Genomic DNA, 21,027 nt, shown 5'->3' on the forward strand with positions numbered 1-21,027 from the left:
TCCGCCGCTTGCAGGCTGAGGACTCGGAGCTTCACTTCAAGGAGGTAAGATGAAACCCAAAAATGGCTCCCGCGACTCCACTCCGCTGGCTCTCGATTGCTCTACTGAGCTCTCGGGCAGCAGAGGATTCGCGTCCGGAGCAAACAGCTGGGCACTATGTCACCGGGACTCTCTACCCGGTGTTTTTTCGGGGAGTCCGCTCGCTCTGCGGACTTCCCCCCCCTCCACGAAGCCAGGGACTTCGGAGCACGAAGTCCCTGCGTCCAACTTCACCAGCGCGACGAATCGGAAGCCCACCCCCATTGTCCTACACCCCTGCCACCCTGGATGGATCACCGCTGCGCCAAACACTCCCTGGGCGGATCGCCGCCAAGCCGATCGCCGCCATGCCGAATGCCCCCCGGGCAGATCGCCACCAGGCCAATCACTCTCCTGGGCCAATCTCCCCACCCCTGGGTGCACAGCATGTGCGGTGCTCCGGGTGCCCGAGCGGCTAGCTCTGCCACTGCCTTTCCCAGCCTTGGGTCCCCAGTTGTTATAGGACTATACCCTCCATAATCCCCTGCCAGTGTGGCCAATGTTCAAAGATTATGAGGGTTGTAGTCAAACTACATCTAGGAACCCTGAGTCACGGAATGCTGTTTTGACAGAAAAAGAGGATATGCAGCGGAAGTCACAAAAGTGCAAGTGATTCATTAGTCAAAAAGTATGTAGCTTATTACATGCTTGAAATTCAAGCTAGGTTATCATAGCTGTCTTCTGGTTCTGAAACCTACAGTTCCATATCCATTAACAGCTTTGAACATAAAGAGCACTCTGTAACTGAGAAGTGTTGCTACTTTAACAGCACTGTGAAAAAAGAGAGGAAAAGCTGTAGTAAAAACTCCTTGAAAAGAATTCCATATGGCACCGTTTTTAGCAGCACAAGATTAAACAGCATCTGTGGGATGGAGAGCCATAAAAAGGAATAGGCTAAAAATATGTTTTCAAACCTTTGCAGCCTCTTTAGGTCTGTGATTTTTACTAACCACTTCATTCTAACTCCTTAGCCTTTCATGCTGTTAAAAACACTATTGCATTTATTATTGTCCCCCCCCCCCTTACTTATATAAGTATATTCTACAAGGCTTATCTACATCCATGGCAGGATTGTTCAGAAACGAGTTTAGATTTGTATAGATCTGTACATGTTAATGCATGTGAAGTAAATGTTAGCATGGCCACCGCCCATGCTGATGGGAGCTGTAGTTCAGGAGTTTCTGGAGAGCCACAGGCCCCTTACCCCTCGTGTATTACATTTGAATATGGAAGACACCTGCTTAGCTGTAATGCCTAATGCCACAGGTATTGGTGGATGAATACTTCTTACCAGTTTGGTACTTTTAGAAAATCCTTTAAACTGGTGGCTGTCTTAACATTTTGTGGGAATCAACTTAATTTCTGGGGTGGTTTCAGGAGGATTGGAATTCTGATTTTATATAAGAGCCCTTGGTGGCCTTTCTTTCTTTTTCTACACCTACTCCCCCTGGGCCTAGGATTTTTTGTGTGGTCTGCTTTCCTTTCACTTAAAATGTTAACAGGTATGTCTTACTTAGATTGCAACAAAATGCCAGCAAATAGATTAAATGCCGATAAAGATCAGGCTGCCTCTTCGAGGCACTGAAGGCTCAAGCCTGGGATTTCAGGGGACTTAGTAACAGACTGTTAATACCCTCCCCCCCAGAAGAGCTTGAAGTTGTACCAGTGTTGCTAAGTGTTAAAATAGCATCTCATTTAGGAGATGAGATGGCACAGGCCAGATTGGTTGTCTTAATTAACATTTCAGGGTTAGGCTTAGAAGCAAAATGAGATTTTTTAACACAGCAGTCTTCACACTCCTTTGTTTCCCACTTAGTATCCTGATGTTAGTGGGACGCGGGTGGCACTGTGGTTTAAAACACAGAGCCTAGGACTTGCCGATCAAAAGGTCGGCAGTTCGAATCCCCGCAATGGAGTGAGCTCCTGTTGCTCGGTCCCAACTCCTGCCCACCTAGCAGTTTGAAAGCACGCCAAGTGCAAGTAGATAGATAGGTACCGCTCCGGTGGGAAGGTAAACAGCGTTTCCATGCTCTGGTTCGCCAGAAGCGGCTTAGTCATGCTGGCCACATGACCTGGAAGCTGTATGCCAGCTCCCTCGGCCAGTAAAGCGAGATGAGCGCCGCAACCCCAGAGTCGTCCGTGACTGAACCTACCAGTCAGGGGTACCGTTACCTTTATTCTGGTGTTAATAGTTTGTTTTAGTTAAGGTTTGAACACAGGCGCAAGCAAACCTGGAGTGTAGTGCACTGGTCCTCACTTATTTTTCTTGTAGACTGTTTGAGAGTTCCTGAGGGTCTCAGTGGCCCACTTTGTAAATGTTTTGATTGTTTTACAAATCATTTTTTTTGTAAAATCTTTTTATTATTTTTTTCAAAAAGATAATGAAATAAAGATAAAAAACCCAAACCACTACCTAACATTTATACTTCTAATTAAAAATCCTACTATTTTACAAACCTTCTTTTGAGGTTCTTTAAACCTCAAGACTTCCTTCCACCCCCTTCTACTGGTTCTTTACATCTCACATCATTCTCTGCATTTTGTTATCATTTTTATCCACTTGTTACACCTTTACATTCTCTAATTCCTTACTAACAAGTGCTTAATCTAAATCTGCCAATGTACCAACTTGTTTACAGTATTTCTGCATGTACGCAATAAATTCCCCCCATTCTTTTTTAAACTTCTCATTGTCAGAGTCTCTGAGTTTTGCCCTCAGTTTTGCCATTTCTGCATAGTCTATATGTTTTATTTGCCATTCTTCTATTATTGGCAGCTGTTGTTCTTTCCATCTTTGGGGTAACAGGATCCAGGCTGTTTTTGTGGCTAAATGACTAAACAACAACAAAGTTCAGTTACCCGCTTGGCTGAGTGGAATAAGAGCATCAAGGAGTAAAAATTCATTGGAAAACGTCCCATAAGACTTTGGCCATATCATTTCCTCTCAGCCTAATCTACCTAACAGGGCCGTTTTGAAGATAAAGTTGGGTTGGGAGAGAACCTCGTATTCCTGGGTGTGTGGGGAGAGGGATCCCTTTTCAGTCTGAAGACCATATTTCATCTGGCAACCTTCAGAGGGCCCCAATGCTAGTGGTGACTGGGGCCAGAGACAAACATGAATTTTACTTTCAGTTTCTACAAACCCTCTCACACCCCTCTGTGTTCTTCCTCCAGACAAGTGAGAGGCATTATCATAGTTCCCGGGCACACCCTAGCCAGGCGTGGTCTGGGGAGAGTTGCAAAATGTGACAACCATAAAACAAAAACCATCTCCTGCTGAAATATTGTGGGTGATGCTGCAACAACTTGAGAGCACTTCGTTTTATTGATGATTACCTGTTGCCTCCTACTTCCCTGCCCAGCAATGTGCTTGAAAGGCAGAAATAGGCAAGAACATGCTGATCTGCAAGCTGGTTAGCTACAAATAATCACTGTGTCTTTTTGGAGAGAGAGAATAAGAAAGCACATTGGAACGTAAGAGTTTGAAATGCTGCACATATATTAACTCTCCAGTCTCAAGAAGCCAAGGAGTTCCTGGCTCACCACTATAATTTAAGCTATTTAGCTGCACCAACTCCCCAGACATATTGATGAAGGCATTGAGCATAAAAGTAAGATGGCATATCCTTCCTTACGAACTGGAGAATCGACTCAAGATAACAAAGGATATGATTCAGTGGAAGTTAAGCAGTTAAATCATGTTGATTTCAGCTGGAAAGGATAATTTTCCTATCTATCACCTCAAAATGCCCCAAATTAGTTTTAGAACCTCTTCACTTCACTTTGTGGTAGGACACAGTCAATGGAATTGGCACATTTCATGAGTCTCAATGATTTCAGCAGAAGTTAGCTCTGACTCTCTTTTGCTGCACATTAGATCTTTTAATTTATCATTTGGGTGTTTATTATTTCTTTTTTTAAAATTGGTTGAGCATTTGGCTTTGTAGCATTTGGCTTGCATTTTTATTGCATTTGAGAATTGCTACGGCAGGTTTATAAGGCTATAAATTTGAATTATACTGGTAAGCATGTTTGATGCCTGTTTTTCTGGTGTTGATTTGTTTATTTACCCAATGTGGTATATAGAAGATTTTATATAAGGGAAGCAGATCACAAAGCTGGCTATTTGATAAAGGTTTTGAGAAATCCACTTTCTCTATCATACAGACTCTGGATCATGAAATAGGCTCTGAAATACCCTGTAAAATCAAAGGCTATTTTGTTTAATTCTTCTGCTTTGGGAATCCTCTACTGCATCAGCGCACTCTCTGAACCTGGTGCCCTCCAGATGTTATTGGATTAAAACTTTGATCATCTCTGACCATTGTCTATACTGGTTGGGTCTGATGGGAGTTGGAGTCCAATAACATTTGGAGAGCAACAGGTTTGGGAAGGCTGCTTTAGACACAGGCCAGGGCTGGCCACCCAGCATCCCTTCAGATACTGTTGGACTCCAACGCCCATCAGTCCCAACGGTCAGATTTGCTGAGAGTTGCAGTCAAGCAACATCTTTAGGGCTCTTCTTACCTTTGTATAGTAAGCTACATTCTAGCCACGCAAAAGTCTGCATGTACACACCCACAGCCACACACTCTTCCATTCTCTCACTTGCTAAGCAGGTGGCGTGATCACAGTTCAATGACACATTTCAGCCGGGCAAAAACACCTGGGTGTGTGGAGCAGGGCTGATGAGGGGTGTGGCCTTAGGAGAAGAGCTTGGCCTTGGTAAAGTCCTACAGACTACACATCCAGTGCCTGACATTCTGCACCCCTGAATTATAGCCTTAATTTCCACTAGGGAACTGAATTCAAAAGTCTGTAGTACATGATTTTATGATGGGAAGAAGGTTCTCCCAGAGTCTAGTAACTACGTAAAGTTCAAAGGGCAAGAGTAGAAAGCAGCCTTGGAAGTGCATTCGTGGGGGGGGGGATAGATTTTCAAAAAGAATGCATTCTTTGCCTGTATTTGGTTGGGCGACATTCAGTAGCATGTAGATACTTGGCTCCTCAGAGAACTGCATATTCAGTGTTCACAGTGGCTGAAATGAATCCTGCACAAATGAGACAGGCCGCTTAAATCTCATTGAACTGAATGGCTTGGGAGCAGCTTCTGTGTAGGATTTCTGCCCATGGAAGTTTACTAGAAAGAGGAGGTAGAGATTCTTTGGAAGGGAACTGAGATTTTGTCCGAGTACACATCAGCCGCTTAAAATGCAATAAGGTTGTTTCTCGGCACATTTGTATTATTTATTTATTTATTTATTTATTTATTATTATTTTTAAAATATTTTTATTGATTTTCCACAAAAAGGATTAACAAAATTTTTAAAGCAATATAAAAGAAAAAGGAGAAAAACAAAAGTACAGAATACAAAAATACAAAAGAAAAACAAAAAATAGAAAATATAAAGCATTACATCTTATCTTCCTCACAGTGTAAGTTGGGACCTCCTCGGGTTCCCGTCCCTGTGGTTCTTATATACATTTCCAAGTAGCAAATTCTACATCCAAATAATCACCTTTTAAAATACATCTCTTTTTTCCCTTTTAAATAACCTCTTCAAATATTCCACAGTTTTATTTACCACTTAATTTCTAATCTAAAATATTACTTTAGCATACTTTTTAAAATACAATTTAAAATCTTTCCACTCTTCTTCCATCGCTTGTTCTCCCTGGTTGCGGATTCGTCCGGTCATCTCAGCCAGTTCCATGAATTCCATCATCTTCATCTGCCATTCGTCAATCGTTGGTAATGTTTGCTGCTTCCTGTATTTACCAATCAAAAGCCTCGCTGCTGTGGTGGCATACATAAAAAAAGATACCTTCTTCTTAGGGATTTCCTTTCCTACAATGCCCACTAGGAATGCCTCTGGTTTCTTAACAAATGTGCTTTTCAGCACTTTCTTAAGTTCATTATAAATCTTATTCCAGAAGTCATTCACTAGTGGACATGTCCACCACATGTGGTAAAATGAACCTATTTCTTTCTTACATTTCCAACATTTGTTATCATGGTTGTGGTATATCTTTGCTAATTTTACTGGTGTAAGATACCATCTATACATCATCTTCATTATATTCTCCTTTAATAAACTACACGCAGTAAACTTAATATTCTCCTTCCACAACTTTTCCCATTCCTCAATCATGATGTTATGTCCCACATCCTTTGCCCACAAAATCATAGCATTTTTTGTTTGTTCATCTTTCGTATGCCACTCTAGCAACAGTTTATACATTCTGGAAAGTGTTTTCGTCTTAGGTTCTAATAGTTCTGTTTCCACCTTTGACTTCTCTGTTTGAAAACCAATTACTCTATCCATTTTAAACACTTCATTTATCTGATGATATTGGAGCCAATAATCTAATTTACCTTTCAACTCCTCATATGTTTTTAACTTAAATTGGTCTCCATCTTCAATCAATAAATCTCTATATTTCGGCCAACCGGTCTCCGTATTTAACCTTTTACGAGCCTTGGCCTCCAAGGGTGAAATCCATTTAGGTGTTTTCCTTTCTAATAAATCTTTATATCTGGACCAAACCTTATACAGTGAATTTCTAATTATATGCCTTTTAAAGCCTCTGTGGGCTTTCACTTTATCATACCATACATATGCATGCCAACCATATACATTGTCATAACCTTCTAAATCCAAAATATCTGAATTTTCCAGTGTAAACCACTCTTTCAACCAACAAAAGGCAGCTGCTTCATAGTAAATTTTAAAACCAGGCAGGGAGAAGCCTCCTCTTTGCTTATCATCTGTCAGTATCTTATATTTAATTCTTGGCTTCTTCCCTTGCCATATGAATTTCGATAGCACCTTTTGCCATTCCTTAAAACAATTCAGCTTTTCAATTATTGGCAGTGATTGAAACATAAACAACATCTTTGGCAATACATTCATCTTAACAGTTGCTATACGGCCCAACAGAGACAATTTCAATTTGGTCCAAATTTCTAAATCTTTCTTAACTTCATTCCATAATTTGACATAATTATCTTTAAACAGATTCAAGTTTTTAGAAGTCATGTTAACACCAAGGTATTTCACTTTCTTGACAAAAGATAGACCAGTTGCTTCTTGTAATTTTTCTCTCTCCTCAATATTCAAATTTTTATCTAATACTTTGGTTTTTTATTTGTTCAGTTTGAAGCCTGCTACCCTTCCAAACTCTTGAATTACTTCCAGTGCCCTCTGTGCACTGGACTCTGGGTCCTGCAAAGTTAATACCAAATCATCAGCAAAGGCTTTAAGTTTATATTGTTTCTTCCCTACAGTCACACCTCTTATTTCATCGTCTTTTCTAATCCTATCGAGCAAGACTTCCAGGACCGATATAAAAAGTAAAGGAGAGAGGGGACACCCTTGTCTTGTACCTTTTTCAATTCTAATTTCTTCTGACACCATATTATTCACAATTATCTTAGCTTTTTGCTCGGAATAGATTGCCTTTACTCCATTCAAAAAATTCTTGCCCATCCCCATTTTTTCTAAATTCCTTTTTAAAAACAACCATGAAATATTGTCAAAAGCCTTCTCTGCATCTATAAACATCAAAATAGCTTTTTTGTTTATTTTCTACTCCAGCATTTCCAAAATATCCACTACATTCCTAATGTTATCCTTCATATGCCTCCCCGGAAGGAAGCCAGCTTGATCGTGGTGAATAAAATCTTTCAAAACCTTTTTCAATCTGGAGGCTAGAATGTTGGCAAATATTTTGTAATCCACATTAAGTAGGGAGATTGGGCGATAATTTTTAACTTGCGATCTATCCGTGTCCGGTTTCGGTATCAGCGTGATGTAGGCCTCTTTCCAAGATTCGGGAGCCTCTCCTCCGTTCAAGATTTCATTACATAAGTCTTTCAAAGGTTGGACTAACCAGTCCTTCATTGTCTTATAATAAGCAGCTGTAAGGCCATCCGGTCCTGGGGTCTTGCCCGACTGCATTTGTTGTATCGCATATTCCACTTCTTGCATTGATATCTGTTGGGAGAGTAGGGATTTTTTTTCCTCTGGGATTTCATGCAGTCCGAATTTATCCAAGAACTGCTCCACCTCATCTTTATTTTGATTTTCTTGCTTGTACAGTTGTTTAAAATACTTTTGAAAGCATTTTTGTATCTCTGTCGGGTGCTCCAGATGTTTCCCGTCTTGCACAAGATTTGTGATAGTATTCAATTTCTGCCTCTTTTTCAATTGCCATGCCAGTAATTTTCCACATTTATTTGCTGAATCAAATGATTTCTGTTTCATCCATTTAATTTTTGATTCAATTTCTTGGTTCATCAATTGAGAAAATTGGGTTTGCAATGCCTTGATTTCTTTCTGAACCTGTTGATTCTTAGGATTTCCTCTCAATTTCCTTTCTTTTTCTTTCATCTGGTTTAAAATCCTTTCTTTATTCGCATTGCTTTCTTTTTTCTTTATTGCATTCTGTTGGATTAGAAATCCTCTCATCACTGCTTTACTGGCATCCCAAACAGTTTTTTTCTCAATTGTGGTCCTCAGGTTTATATCAAAATAGTCTTTCAATGTTTTTTGGGCTTTCTCCACTATTTTCTCGTTTCTTACTAAAGCATCATTCATTCTCCATCTGAAAGTTCCCTGAAGAGATATCTTTAAATCCAATAGTACAGCATTATGATCGGAGCAAGTTCTTGGACAAATTTCAACGTCATTTATTCTTGGTCCTAGCTCTCTTGTAATCCATATGTAGTCGAGGCGACTCCACAATTGTTTGGAATTTGAGAAAAAAGTTTGGTCTTTTTCCAATGGATTTTTCAATCTCCAAGTGTCAATCAGATCAAAATTTTTGATCAGTTCGAAGAAAGACTTCGGCAGTCTTCCTTCGTTGGTACAAGTCTGTCTTTGTGATCTGTCCATTAGCGTAGAGACCACTCCATTCAAGTCTCCCATCAAGCACAGTTTATAATCCAAATAGTCCAAGAGTTTATCATGTAGCTTCTTGAAAAATTCCGATTTTCCTTTATTTGGTGCATAAATTCCCAGAATTAAGATTTTTTCGCCTTGCGATGATATTTCCACTGCAACGTATCTTCCTTCTTCATCCTTGAATATTAATTTCGGCTTTAATTTCTCTTTAACATAGAGCACCACTCCCCGCTTCTTAACATCATCTGAATAGATGAATTCTTCACCCAATTTCTTATTATGCAAAAGTCTTTGATGAGCTCTTGTGACATGTGTTTCCTGGAGGCATATTATGTCTAATCTTTGTTTTGCTAGGATATGGTGTACTTGATTCCTTTTCCGTTTCGAATTCAATCCATTGGAATTCCATGACAAAATCCTCAGTGACATCTTAAATTGCAGCCGCCGCACCTGCTCCCAAAAAAGAATCTGAGTCTAGCTCAATTGTTTGTCCTGGTTGGCCTGGAGTGGAGGTTGAGAGGCCGGGTCTTAAAAACTCTCTCTCGTGGTTCTGGAGAAATTCCTTCTTCTGTTGCACTGACTTGATCTTAATCTTCTTCTGTTGGAATTGGAAATTCAGGCCCTCCAGAAATTCCCACTTATAATTAATTCCGTGTCTCTTCAGGATGGCTACCAGATCAGAGTATTGAGGTCTCAGGTCCAAAATATTATTATTATTAATAATACCCCGCCCCTCTGGCTGGGTTTCCCCAGTCACTCTGGGTGGCTTCCAATAAAATATTAAAAATACAATAAAACATCAAACATTTAAAACCTCCCTAAACAGTGCTGCCTTCAGATGTCTTCTAAAAGTCAGATAGTTCTTTATTTTTCTATATTTCTATATTTCTTTCTTTTCTAGGAGGAGTTTTTCACTTCACCCAGTCAGCATGCAGAGTAGATTTTGAAGCAAGGCTAACACCCTTTACAGGTGAGACTGAATAGAGGATTCTGTGGCACCACACCTGGGCACTCAACTGAATCTGAAGCAAATCAGCCTACTTAACCTGCAGGGAACTTCTTCTACTTGCCACAGACAATCAGTTAATTTGAAGCCTGGACCAATGCTTGTCAGCCATATACATGTGACATTAAGCGATGTGTAATGTGCCGTTCTACAACATACGTTTTGAACGGCCCACTTGAGATATTTTTACCCATGCTTTAAAAAGCTCAGCTGCACATGGGAATACTTTTCTGGGTACAAGAGACAGGGCTGTAAGAATACTCATCTGCAATAGTCTTTCCTCTATCAGCTCCTTGCTAACTGACCCCCCCTCCCACATCCCCAGGAAGTCCAGGACTTCCTCGGTTGTTTGAGTAGTACCTGTCATTTTTAGAGCACATGGCCACAGGAAGCCCAATTGGGACCCACCTTGGCATTAAGATTTCTAGCACTAGTTCCGTGGGTCAGGTTGAAACTGTCCCTGTAATCTTATCCTATTTTGAAGACTCCCATTTATACCAAATGCAGCCTATTTTTGTTGTAGCAGAGGCTGTATTTCCTACCCCAGTGGTTTCTAAGATGAGATCTCTAAACCACCAGACCCAGCTTCTCCTCCAGATGCTCCATTGCATTAAAAAAATAAAATCTAAAAATATATGTAATGTCTTTTTAAAAACAAAAAACTCAGTTTGTGGTAAGTGCAGTTCCTGAAGGAGGAATCCTGGGAATGCTTAAACTTGTATGTCTTTATATCAGGGAAGGGGAACCTGTGGCCCTCCAGATGTTGTTGGATTACAATTGCCACCATACCTGACTATTGACTGTGACGGCTGGGGCTGATGTTTAGCTATATCTACTTTATATAAAATATGTGATATGTGCTCAGAATATGTTTTGAATCACAGAACAAGAGGTTAGGAATGGATGGCTTGGTCTGTCTCTGGTCTACATCATTTTCATCTGTGAGCTGTAGGTCCATTCTGTCCCATCTTCACATTTAATAATAACGATAATCATCTGCATGAAAATGTGCATTTCAGTAAGTATTTTTAAACTATTTTCTCAAAATTTAGCATTTCTAAAACTATTTTCTCTCTCTCAAAAAAAGCCACTGTTAAAAATGTATTTTCTTATCCCCCCCCCCGACCTGAGAACTGCACTGCAACTTTTGGGGAAGTGAGAAAAGCAGCAAATCGCCATGTTCCAGTCCGCACAATGGTCTGCGGGGTGGGGATCAGATCAGTTTGTAAAATAATTTGCAAAGATCAAGTATTGTTAGAAGAGAGGTGAGAAGACAGGCATGTAGAAATAGATGAAGAGAAAGAGAAAACGTTCCTGAATAAATAAGGGATAGAAGAAGTCTTTCACAGGAGCTGCTAAGCTTTAGCTGGTTTCTTTCCTCCCTCCCTCCTGGGGTCACTCTCTGCACATTTCGTTGGTCATGAGCAGCTAAACAGGATTTGATGTTAACCTATAATTGTACAATTTTGACACTAGACGAATTTGCCTAAATTTGTTAGCTGCAGCAAAGGAACTGCCACTGGTTGAGCAAAACGGGCAACATTGGCCTCAGGATTGCAGTCCCTCCAAGTGCTCCTATTTTCCAGGACAGTCCCAGATTTACAGAAGCTGTCCCAGTTTCTGATTTGATCCTGGAATGTCCCACTTTCCCCTAGGACACCCTTATTTTCATCAGAGAAATGTTGGAGGATATGGGATTGTGTAAATTAGGACCCAGTGGTGGAAGTGAGTTGGCACAGGCAGGTACAAAAGAAAAGCCCAGCTGAATTAGACAAGGGCCCACCTACCGGTAGTTCCACATTCTGTTCTCATCTGGTAACAAAAGGCACAAAGTTCTGGCCTAAGTCACACTTGTAGCATGGGAGCATTGCTATAAGATTTACAATGTTCATTTCACACTTTGCTATTGCCTCTGCTGGGCTGGCTCCCTGACACAATAGGTGGGCCAGGCAGAGCACTTACACTATTTTCTTCTTTCTTGAAATGTATTATATTAGAGTTAAATTGTCTGCTTCTTTAAGAAAAGGGGCTGACCAAAGATATAGGTGAGGCTAGGCTAGGGCTAGATGGGCAAGGCAGATGGAACTACAATGAAGTACCATCATGAGACTTTTAAAACAAAACCTTATACCTCTGACGGGACCCAATAGAGGTGGCAGGCAAGAAAATTCAGAGGTGCAAAGCGGTATGTCTCTGTAAAAAATTGGATGGCTGTTTTGGCCAGTTGGTCTGTACCACTTCACTTAATGGTTTTTTCATGTTAGTAAATATTGTTTTACAACAACAGCATACAATCAATGAAAAGTTAGCTGGTGCGGCTTGTCTGCTAAGATAGGTAAAGGTAAAGGGACCCCTGACCATTAGGTCCAGTCGTGACCGACTCTGGGGTTGCGCGTTCATCTCGCATGATTGGCCGAGGGAGACGGCGTATAGCTTCCAAGTCATGTGGCCAGCATGACAAAGCCGCTTCTGGCAAACCAGAGCAGCACATGGAAACGCCGTTTACCTTCCCGCTGTAGCGGTTCCTATTTATCTACTTGCACTTTGACGTGCTTTCGAACTGCTAGGTTGGCAGGAGCTGGGACCAAGCAACGGGAGCTCACTCCGTCACAGGGATTCAAACCGCCAACCTTCTGATCAGCAAGCCCTAGGCTCAGTGGTTTAACCCACAGCGCCACCTGGGTCCCTGTCTGCTAAGATACTGAGCTACAAATCAGGAAGCCTCTGGTTTGAATCTTGCCTCTGCTGTGAATTCAGTAGGTGGCCTCAGGGCAAACCACTCTGTTGCAGCTTCAGATATGCTGCCTCCATCTGCAATAGAAAGGACTGTAATACCAATTTATCTTGTCTGTGTCCCTCCAAATGTTGCTGAACATTGGGACGTGCTGTCTGAGGCTGATGGGAGCTGGAGTTCAGTTCAGCAACGTCTGAAGGGCCAGATTTTAACCATTCCCTTCTCTTCCTTTCAAGACTGGTTACAGTTACAAAGTGAATTGTTTTGATTGCTTGAAAGCATCACCACCACCTTCATGTAATTAATATTTTCAGAAGACAATTCTGTTTGACCTACGTAATTGAGATTTGACCATGGAAAATTTAGTCACACCCATAAATAAGTTTTCATTTCTTCTTCCCCTTAATACACTGTACTGGCAACAATTAGCAAATCTGGCAGGGCAGCAAGAGAGGCTTGTTGTGAATAAGACAGAGACTCCACTTCAAACTTTCAAGTAGGTGAATCGAGTGTGACATCCTGTGGGGCACACAGAACGTGAGGGGAAATGGGGACAAAGCAGCAGGGGAATCCGTCATTCTTGGAGCAGTGCTAAAATAACAAGCAAAACAATAGCCCTTCCCTTCCTTTGTAAAATGCAATGTTTGCAGGGAGAGAAACACAGTTAAAGAACTGGAGTTGTACTGCTTTGTTTGCTGGAACAAAACAGAGAGAAAATAATGCTGCTGGTTAGCAGTTGTAATGGGCTCCAGTCCCTCCATACAAAGGAAGGGGAGTGTATGGAAACTCTGTAATTGAGAGGAACCTGGTCCAAATAAAACAACACTTTGGGAAAGGCAGTTGTTTGCTGGAATGTACATTAGCAGGAACTTTATGTGTTTGGTGAAACTTGCTTTTCCTGGGTTCCTGATTGCACAGAGAAAGCCCTACATGCACATACAGTAATGGGATCTACATGGGCTCCACGGAGACCTTTTTACTGAGCTGGGGGCAGGACCTGCCTTTGCAATCCCGCTTTCACCTCTATATATTTTTCCTTGCCCTGATTACATTATGGGTCAAGGGCCCATCTTGAGGCTAATTCATTGCCTTACATGTCTGTGTATCTCATTTGTTTCCCCGTTGTTTAATGGCTTTTTATGAAAGGTTTCTCAGCAGAATGCATGTTGAAAATGTGTTTGCATTGATAGTGTGTAATACGAATGTTCCGGCTGTGGCAGTCCAGCTGCAGTGACTCATTTGCACAGACAGAACCATTGCTTGATGTGGCAGTCAGCAAGCAATACTTGCACACATGCATAAAAGCCTATGTTTCCCTATAGAGGTATGAACTCCAGGTAACAAAAATGAGAAACCCTGATGATTTAAAATGAATGTGTTTTAACATTTACTTGGTCCCAAAATGAACAGCCTTTTGATTTTTCTCATTGCTCTCAAATCACTGGGTCATGTGAACAAATTAGTGGCTGGAGCAAGTTCAGGGCCTTAGGTAACCTCAGAATTGGAGGTTGGTAGCCCCTGAGGCATGAGTTCCTTTCATTTGAGAACTGAGCCAGCTGTATGAGGCTTTCAAGAACCAGCCTTCAGCGGCTTCACCTCACAAGGGTTAAGTTTCTTTGAGACTAAGAATTCCATACCGATAATTGCATGGCCAGATGCAATGGGTGCTTCAACAGCCTCGCTTCATTTACAGACGCTTCCTCGTGTAGCTAATATTCTCTCTGTCCCTTTGTTTTTCATTTGAGATTTTGGCTGCCACATAAACAGCAAAAAGCCCTCTTGTTCGCATGATTTGGCTTTGATATCTTCACACACAGCCCTCTTCCCCAGCCCTTCCCTTCTCATCTTCATCTTCATCTTCAGAACAACTTACTCCAGACTCCCGGAATCTGGGTGTGTATTGCACGGTGCATTGTAGCCTTCACTTGAAACATGCAAACTAAATACCACTAGGAAAGATGTAGATGTGTGGAAAGCTTTTTATTTGTTAAAAAGAAAAAGGGAAGCAGGGGACAGGGAACCCTCCCTTCCCCAGCCTGGCAGGGTTTTGTGGAAGGCCAGACATGACTTTTCTTGGCAGCTGCTCGGTGCTGCTCCTAACTTAGACTTCGAGGAGGAGGATTGGGCTCTTCGATCACATGAGGTTCTTGCTGGCTGGATAGAAGGGAAAGGAGGAGCCTGGGAACAATGGCATGCCAAGGCAATATGTTCCTGTTAGGTTGTCACTGAAGATGCCAGATAAAACATTTTCTTTTTCACATGGATACAAGAGACACAAAAATTTGCTTTTTTCATGGTGGGCTATAGTTCTTGAGATAAGGCGCAGCCACTGTGTTCTACTAAAGTTTATTAACAAGGATCCTGCCAGCTATTAAAATGGATTTATTTATTTTTTGGTTTTTTTTTTTAAAAGTTGATTGCCTTCCTCTTGGAAAGACTAACCAATTAGCAGTGTCAGAATGGTTCCAGGATGTCTCGACAAACTTTCTTTTCATGAGAATTGCTGCTGCAGCTGCCTATCCCCTCCATGATTACTCTGGCATCTTATTTTAGTTTCTACCTCTTGATGAGCACAATCTTTGATTAGGGGAGGGATTTAGGTTAGTATAGTGAAGAGAGGGATGGGGAATAGGAGTTCTTAATTGTTTAATTTTTTTTTAAAAAAGTGGTTTGATTTTGACAACAAAAAGCTTAAGCAATCAGCACATTTTTAAATGGTTTCTAATTCCAATGTAGGGGACATGTGGATGGAATTTAATGGGGAAATTCACACAACCCCATCCCCCCAAGAGCAGTGCTTTTTTTCCCAAAAAAAATGTTTAGGGGTACTCTCATTTTGACTCAAGAAAACCATCATTTTATAGTTCAAATCGGGAAAAATAAATACAGTAAGTGGACAAAAGTACAAAGATTCACAAAATGTTTAGGGGTATGCATACCCCTGCGTCCCCCAGAAAAAAGCACTGCTCAAGAGCATAACCAAAAGAAAAAGGTGTTTTTAAAAGGAATAATCTTAAGTAGCGATAGCCAATGAGGTGCCCTTCAATTGTCTTTGGACTGCAACTCCCTTCATCCCAGTGCTCTATGGTCAGGGATGATGGGAGTTGTAGTCCAGCAACATCTGGAGGGCCTCATGTCCTCTACCTCTGCTTTAGCATGGACCTCTGTTTATCATGTGACAGAATGGTAGGGAAATTGCAGAGGAACATGAATAAATAACGTTGATTTCAGAAGATTAAAAACAAACCGGCTGTCAGGATGATGGAAAGGAGCACACACATCATGCTCTCTCCACCTCTGTGCTCCTGTCGTGTGACAATGAATAGCATATTGAGCAATCTCTCAGCCTGAAGTACTGACTAATTTGGGAACACAGGAAATGAATGATCCTTCGAGTACTATTAAAAGTAGGAGAAAGGGAAATTTTAATCAGACACACGAAGCACAGAAAATGTACAACCTGCTAAGCTCTTCAAGCGACAGAGATAGGCTGGCTGTGAGTGTCTTAGGCCAGAATGGAACCTACAGCAATCAAATGCTAAGCTTCCATTTGCTTCAGTGAGAGGGGAGAGATGTGAAATTGCTCACTTTCCCCATCTACCCAAGTCCTATAATTTTTCTTTCTGAGAAAATGGTCTGAACAGGGGCCAAAGGAGCTGAAGTAGCATTGAATGTGTTTATTCTGCAATAACAAGTCACCACCTATTTCCCCAGCCTGTAATTTTCAGCAATTAGTTGTTTTGTTGTACGCAAATTGGTTTAAATTTTATTTTCATTCAGGGTCTTGTTCGAGTAAACATAATTCCCCAGGGATCTCGTAAATGTAGGAAGGAGACCTTCTAAAAGAGGCATTTTTTTATTTCCATTTCGTGCGAGAACATTTAGGACTCCAAGAATCGTAATGTGCATATTAGGCTCATTATGAATGAATAAAACATCAGGAAAACAAAATGGCATCGGGGCTTTTCGTGGAGCCAGAGAAATAGACGCTGTTTAGTGAACAAACCTCAAGGGACGTGGTCGTTTTAACATCACTGATTAAAACTGAATCAGAATGTCTGGAGTTGTACAGGGAGTGGTTAAACAACAGGCTTTCAGCTTTCCAGTATCTCAACTGGAGATCTCTTTATGAGATGTGTCATAAAACAGCATATTTAGCTTTGAAAAAGACACAAGCTTCTTCACGGAGAGGAACTGTGGCAATTTGGAAGAATACCACAGCACCAACAGACCCAGACTCCAAGCCTACTCAGGCAGTCATTTTACCATGCATTCATATCAGATATGTGGCAAAAATACTCCTTTCCATTGGCAGGATGGTACAGATGACCAAACTTCCACAGATAGTTTGATCATCCAAATGGGTTCATGCCTTTTGGGAAATTTGTGGGTATGTTCACTCAAATCTAAGTTCCGTATTGTGCATACTTTTGCTGTTTTCTTTTCTTCTTCTTTTGCAAAGAGCAAAGAGGGTAGGGATTAGGGGCAGGTAGGCAGCTGAAACAGGAAATTGGAGTGTGGTAAGTTTAGGAAGGAGAAGACAAGGCAAATGGTATTAGCTGTGTGGTAAATTAAGAGGGACATGGGTGGCGCTGTGGGTTAAACTACAGAGCCTAGGGCTTGCCGATCAGAAGGTCGGTGGTTCGAATCCCCGTGACGGGGTGAGCTCCTGTTGCTCAGTCCCAGCTCCTGCCAACCTAGCAGTTTGAAAGCATGTCAAAGTGCAAGTAGATAAATAGGTACCACTCCGGCGGGAAGGTAAATGGCGTTTCCGTGTGACACTCTGGTTTGCCAGAAGCGGCTTTGTCATGCTGGCCACATGACCTGGAAGCTGTACGCCGGCTCCCTTGGCCAATAACGTGAGATGAGCGCCGCAACCCCAGAGTCGGTCACGACTAGATGTAATGGTAAGGGGTCCCTTTACCTTTTTAAATTAAGAGGATACCCTTACTAAGATTACTAACACTATGCCATTTAGGCCAGGTCTATTGCATTTCATTAATTGAGTTTTCTTGGTTGAATAGCTCATTCTTCTAATCTCTTTCAAGCACCTTACTATTAATCATCACTTTTCACTTGGATGCTCCTAATCCTGTGCAGACTTGGTTTAAGTTCTGCACATTTCACACAATCTCTGAATGACATGGATTCACTTTCCATTTTCATTACTGCTCTTGGGATAATGTGTGATATACATCTCCATGGCAGCTTGTAAAGGTTTTCTGTATGTTTCAAATACTTAGAAATTGCTGATGTTTTCATTGGTGATGTCTCTCGTTCACCCTGCTCATTTTCTCTGAGCTTTTCATGCTTTTGGTAGCCATTCAGTCTTGCCCTTCCTTCTTCCACAGGCATGACTATCAATTGATTGCAATATTTATATCTGGCTTCCCTGCTCCACAAAGTGGAGCCTTCAAAATGGCAGATAGACAAGTGATAATTCTATAAAATCAACATATATAAAATCCATAGGAACCATACAATTTATGTAGTAAGTTGTAGTAGCACCTGAATTTACCTTTATTCAAAAGGAGGTGAGACAGTCATAGATATGGGAATTAGCAGGAAATGTCTGGAGTGGATTGTGACACTTGTGAACAGTTATGAAAGAGATGCAACTGGGCTGCTTAGCAAAAAAAACCCCTTCCAGGTGGGAAAGAAATTAATCAGAGATGTGGGTCACACCCACAGCTTCATTTAAATCACTCTTATGCCACTTTAACAGTCATGGTTTCCACCAATGAGTACTGGGAACTGTAGTTTGTTAGGTGCTTGGAACTGTAGCTCTTTAAGAGGTCTCTTAATGACTCTCAGCACCCTTAACAAACCATGGTTCCCATGATTCTTTAATAGAAGCAATGAGTGTTAAAGTGGTATAAGGATGCTTTAAATGCATTATATTATATGGGTTGTTGGAAAGACCATACAATTAGAGCTCTGAACCTACCTGAGGTGGGGAGGGAGGGAGCTAAAGAGTGAGTGAGCGGGGGACTAAATTCATAAGCCGGGGACATACATTCAAATAATTTTGTATAATAATAATAATAATAATAATAATAATAATAATAAATAATTTATTTATACCCCGCCCATCTGGCTGGGTTTCCCCAGCCACTCTGGGCGACTTCCAACAGAAACATTAAAATACACTAATTTCTTAAACATTAAAAGCCTCCCTAAACAGGGCTGCTGTTTTCCTTTTTTACAGAGGGCGTTCCTCAGGGCAGGCGCCACCACCGAGAAGGCCCTCTGCCTGGTTCCCTGCAACTTGGCTTCTCGCAATGAGGGAACCGCCAGAAGGCCTTCGGAGCTGGACCTCAGTTTCCGAGCAGAACGATGGGGGTGGAGACGCTCCTTTAGGTATACTGGACCGAGGCCGTTTAGGGCTTTAAAGGTCAGCACCAACACTTTGAACTGTGCTCGGAAACGTACTGGGAGCCAATGTAGATCTTTCAAGACCGGTGTTCTCGGGGGTCCCGGCGGTCGCTCCCAGTCACCACTCTAGCTGCCGCATTCTGGATTAGTTGTAGTTTCCAGGTCACCTTCAAAGGTAGCCCCACGTAGAGCGCATTGCAGTAGTCCAAGCGAGAGATAACTAGAGCATGCACCACTCTGGTGAGACAATCTGCAGGCAGGTAGGGTCTTAGCCTGTGTACCAGGTGGAGCTGATAGACAGCTGCCCTGGACACAGAATTAACCTGTGCCTCCATGGACAGCTGTGAGTCCAGAATGACTCCCAGGCTGCGCACCTGGTCCTTCAGGGGCACAGTTACCCCATTCAGGACCAGGGAGTCCTCCACACCTGCCCGCCTCCTGTCCCCCACAAACAGTACTTCTGTCTTGTCAGGATTCAACCTCAATCTGTCAGCCGCCATCCATCCTCCAACCACCTCCAGGTTCTGCTATTTTGTCTTAAGAGCCAGTGCAACATAATGACTGTGCTATAAATCTAGGAGTTCCTGGTTGCTGTGCCATGAACTCAATAGAGGCAAACCTGTCAGTCTCTCATCTGCTAACATTTTTTTTTGTTTGCTTATTTATCCTGTAAAACATGCCAAAGCAACCACACTGGAAAAACATCAACAAGAAAAAACAATTAAAATACAATTCCATACGTAAAAGCAACTCCATATAGAAAAACAATTTAAAATGATTTCATATCCTGTACAGATGCATACTGGGATCTCCATTTAAAAGGCTTGTTGGCTTTTCTGAACGTGGAGATGATAATACCGACCTACCTTATAGGTTGAATGTAAAGATTCCAACAATATAATTGGGATAACATACCACTGAATATTGCAGGATTTTGTTAATACCTTCTCACTGAAGAATTTGTGTTTGTGACCCTATGAGATGCTCTGAACCCAAGTCACAGTTGTCACAGGTATGCCCCATTTTGTGATAGATATATGGTCCTCTCCCACTCCCCCATGTGTTGTTCCTGGTGTGAAAGCCAGGTCTGGTTATGATAACATTCTGCTTTGAGAGCGTCAGATCGAATTGGTATTCACACAAGCGTGATAGCATCCCTTATCAAGATCAGGCTCTGAGCAAATGCACCGCTGATTCTGAATGGTCTGTTAACAGGATTTTGGAAAGATTCCAGAGGACAAAAGCAAGAGCAAACGTCTCAAGATACTTTGAAAAAGAACTCACTTGTCTTGTGTTCCCATTGTTTTGGATGGTGTTGGATTGTGAAGTGCATGTTGGCTTGTGGAAGTGTGTGCCTTTCCTTCTTTGTAACACCCCCCCCATGTGCTAAGCATATGAAGGGATAATCATTAAACTACTGAGGAGTGGTGCCAGGTTGCTGACCCCAGCTCCACCCTTGGGTGCTCCACTGGTCCCACCCCAGGAAGAAATATGCACTGTTAAAGGCAACACACAGAGCTGTTCACATGTTGGCTTCCATGCAGTAGGGCCATCGTATGTGACTAAACAAGGATGAGTAAAATTAATTGGACTGAATGCCATGTTGGCCCTACCTACAGTAGACCCACTGAAATTAATGCATATGGCTAATCCATTATTTTCAATGGGTCTTCTCTAAGTAAAAGTTATAGTAGTTGGATATTAGAATGTAAGGAGGCACCATTTCATGTTTTGCCCTATGCTCAATTTATGCCCTGTGCTCACTGTTTCTGTTCCTCTGATGTTCAACTTCTTCCAAAAACTATAATATGTACCATTGCCCGCTGTCATGAAATTACATAATTCATGTAACTAATTACGTCAGTTATATATAATGAGATTGTCATCGCACTATTCCACCCCATTCATTTCAATGCAAAAGGAAATGT

The 21,027-nt window shown here is 41.6% G+C and overlaps 1 protein-coding gene across 2 annotated transcripts in view; it reads left to right on the forward strand.

The window, feature by feature from the left end:
* Positions 1-21,027, forward strand: part of PLCL1 (phospholipase C like 1 (inactive)) — a 191,508-nt gene that overhangs the window by 101,047 nt on the left and 69,434 nt on the right. Inside the window, exon 1 of one of the 2 annotated variants that reach the window (XM_060281558.1) lies at positions 411-9,954. The exons of the other annotated variant lie outside the window; for it this stretch is intronic. The gene's annotated coding sequence lies outside the window, so the exon portion shown is untranslated. Of the gene's footprint in view, positions 1-410; positions 9,955-21,027 lie in introns of those variants that run through there. 2 annotated transcript variants of the gene reach the window in all.

Source organism: Zootoca vivipara, chromosome 1, assembly GCF_963506605.1.
Source record: "Zootoca vivipara chromosome 1, rZooViv1.1, whole genome shotgun sequence".
Classification (NCBI taxonomy): Eukaryota; Metazoa; Chordata; class Lepidosauria; order Squamata; family Lacertidae; genus Zootoca; species Zootoca vivipara.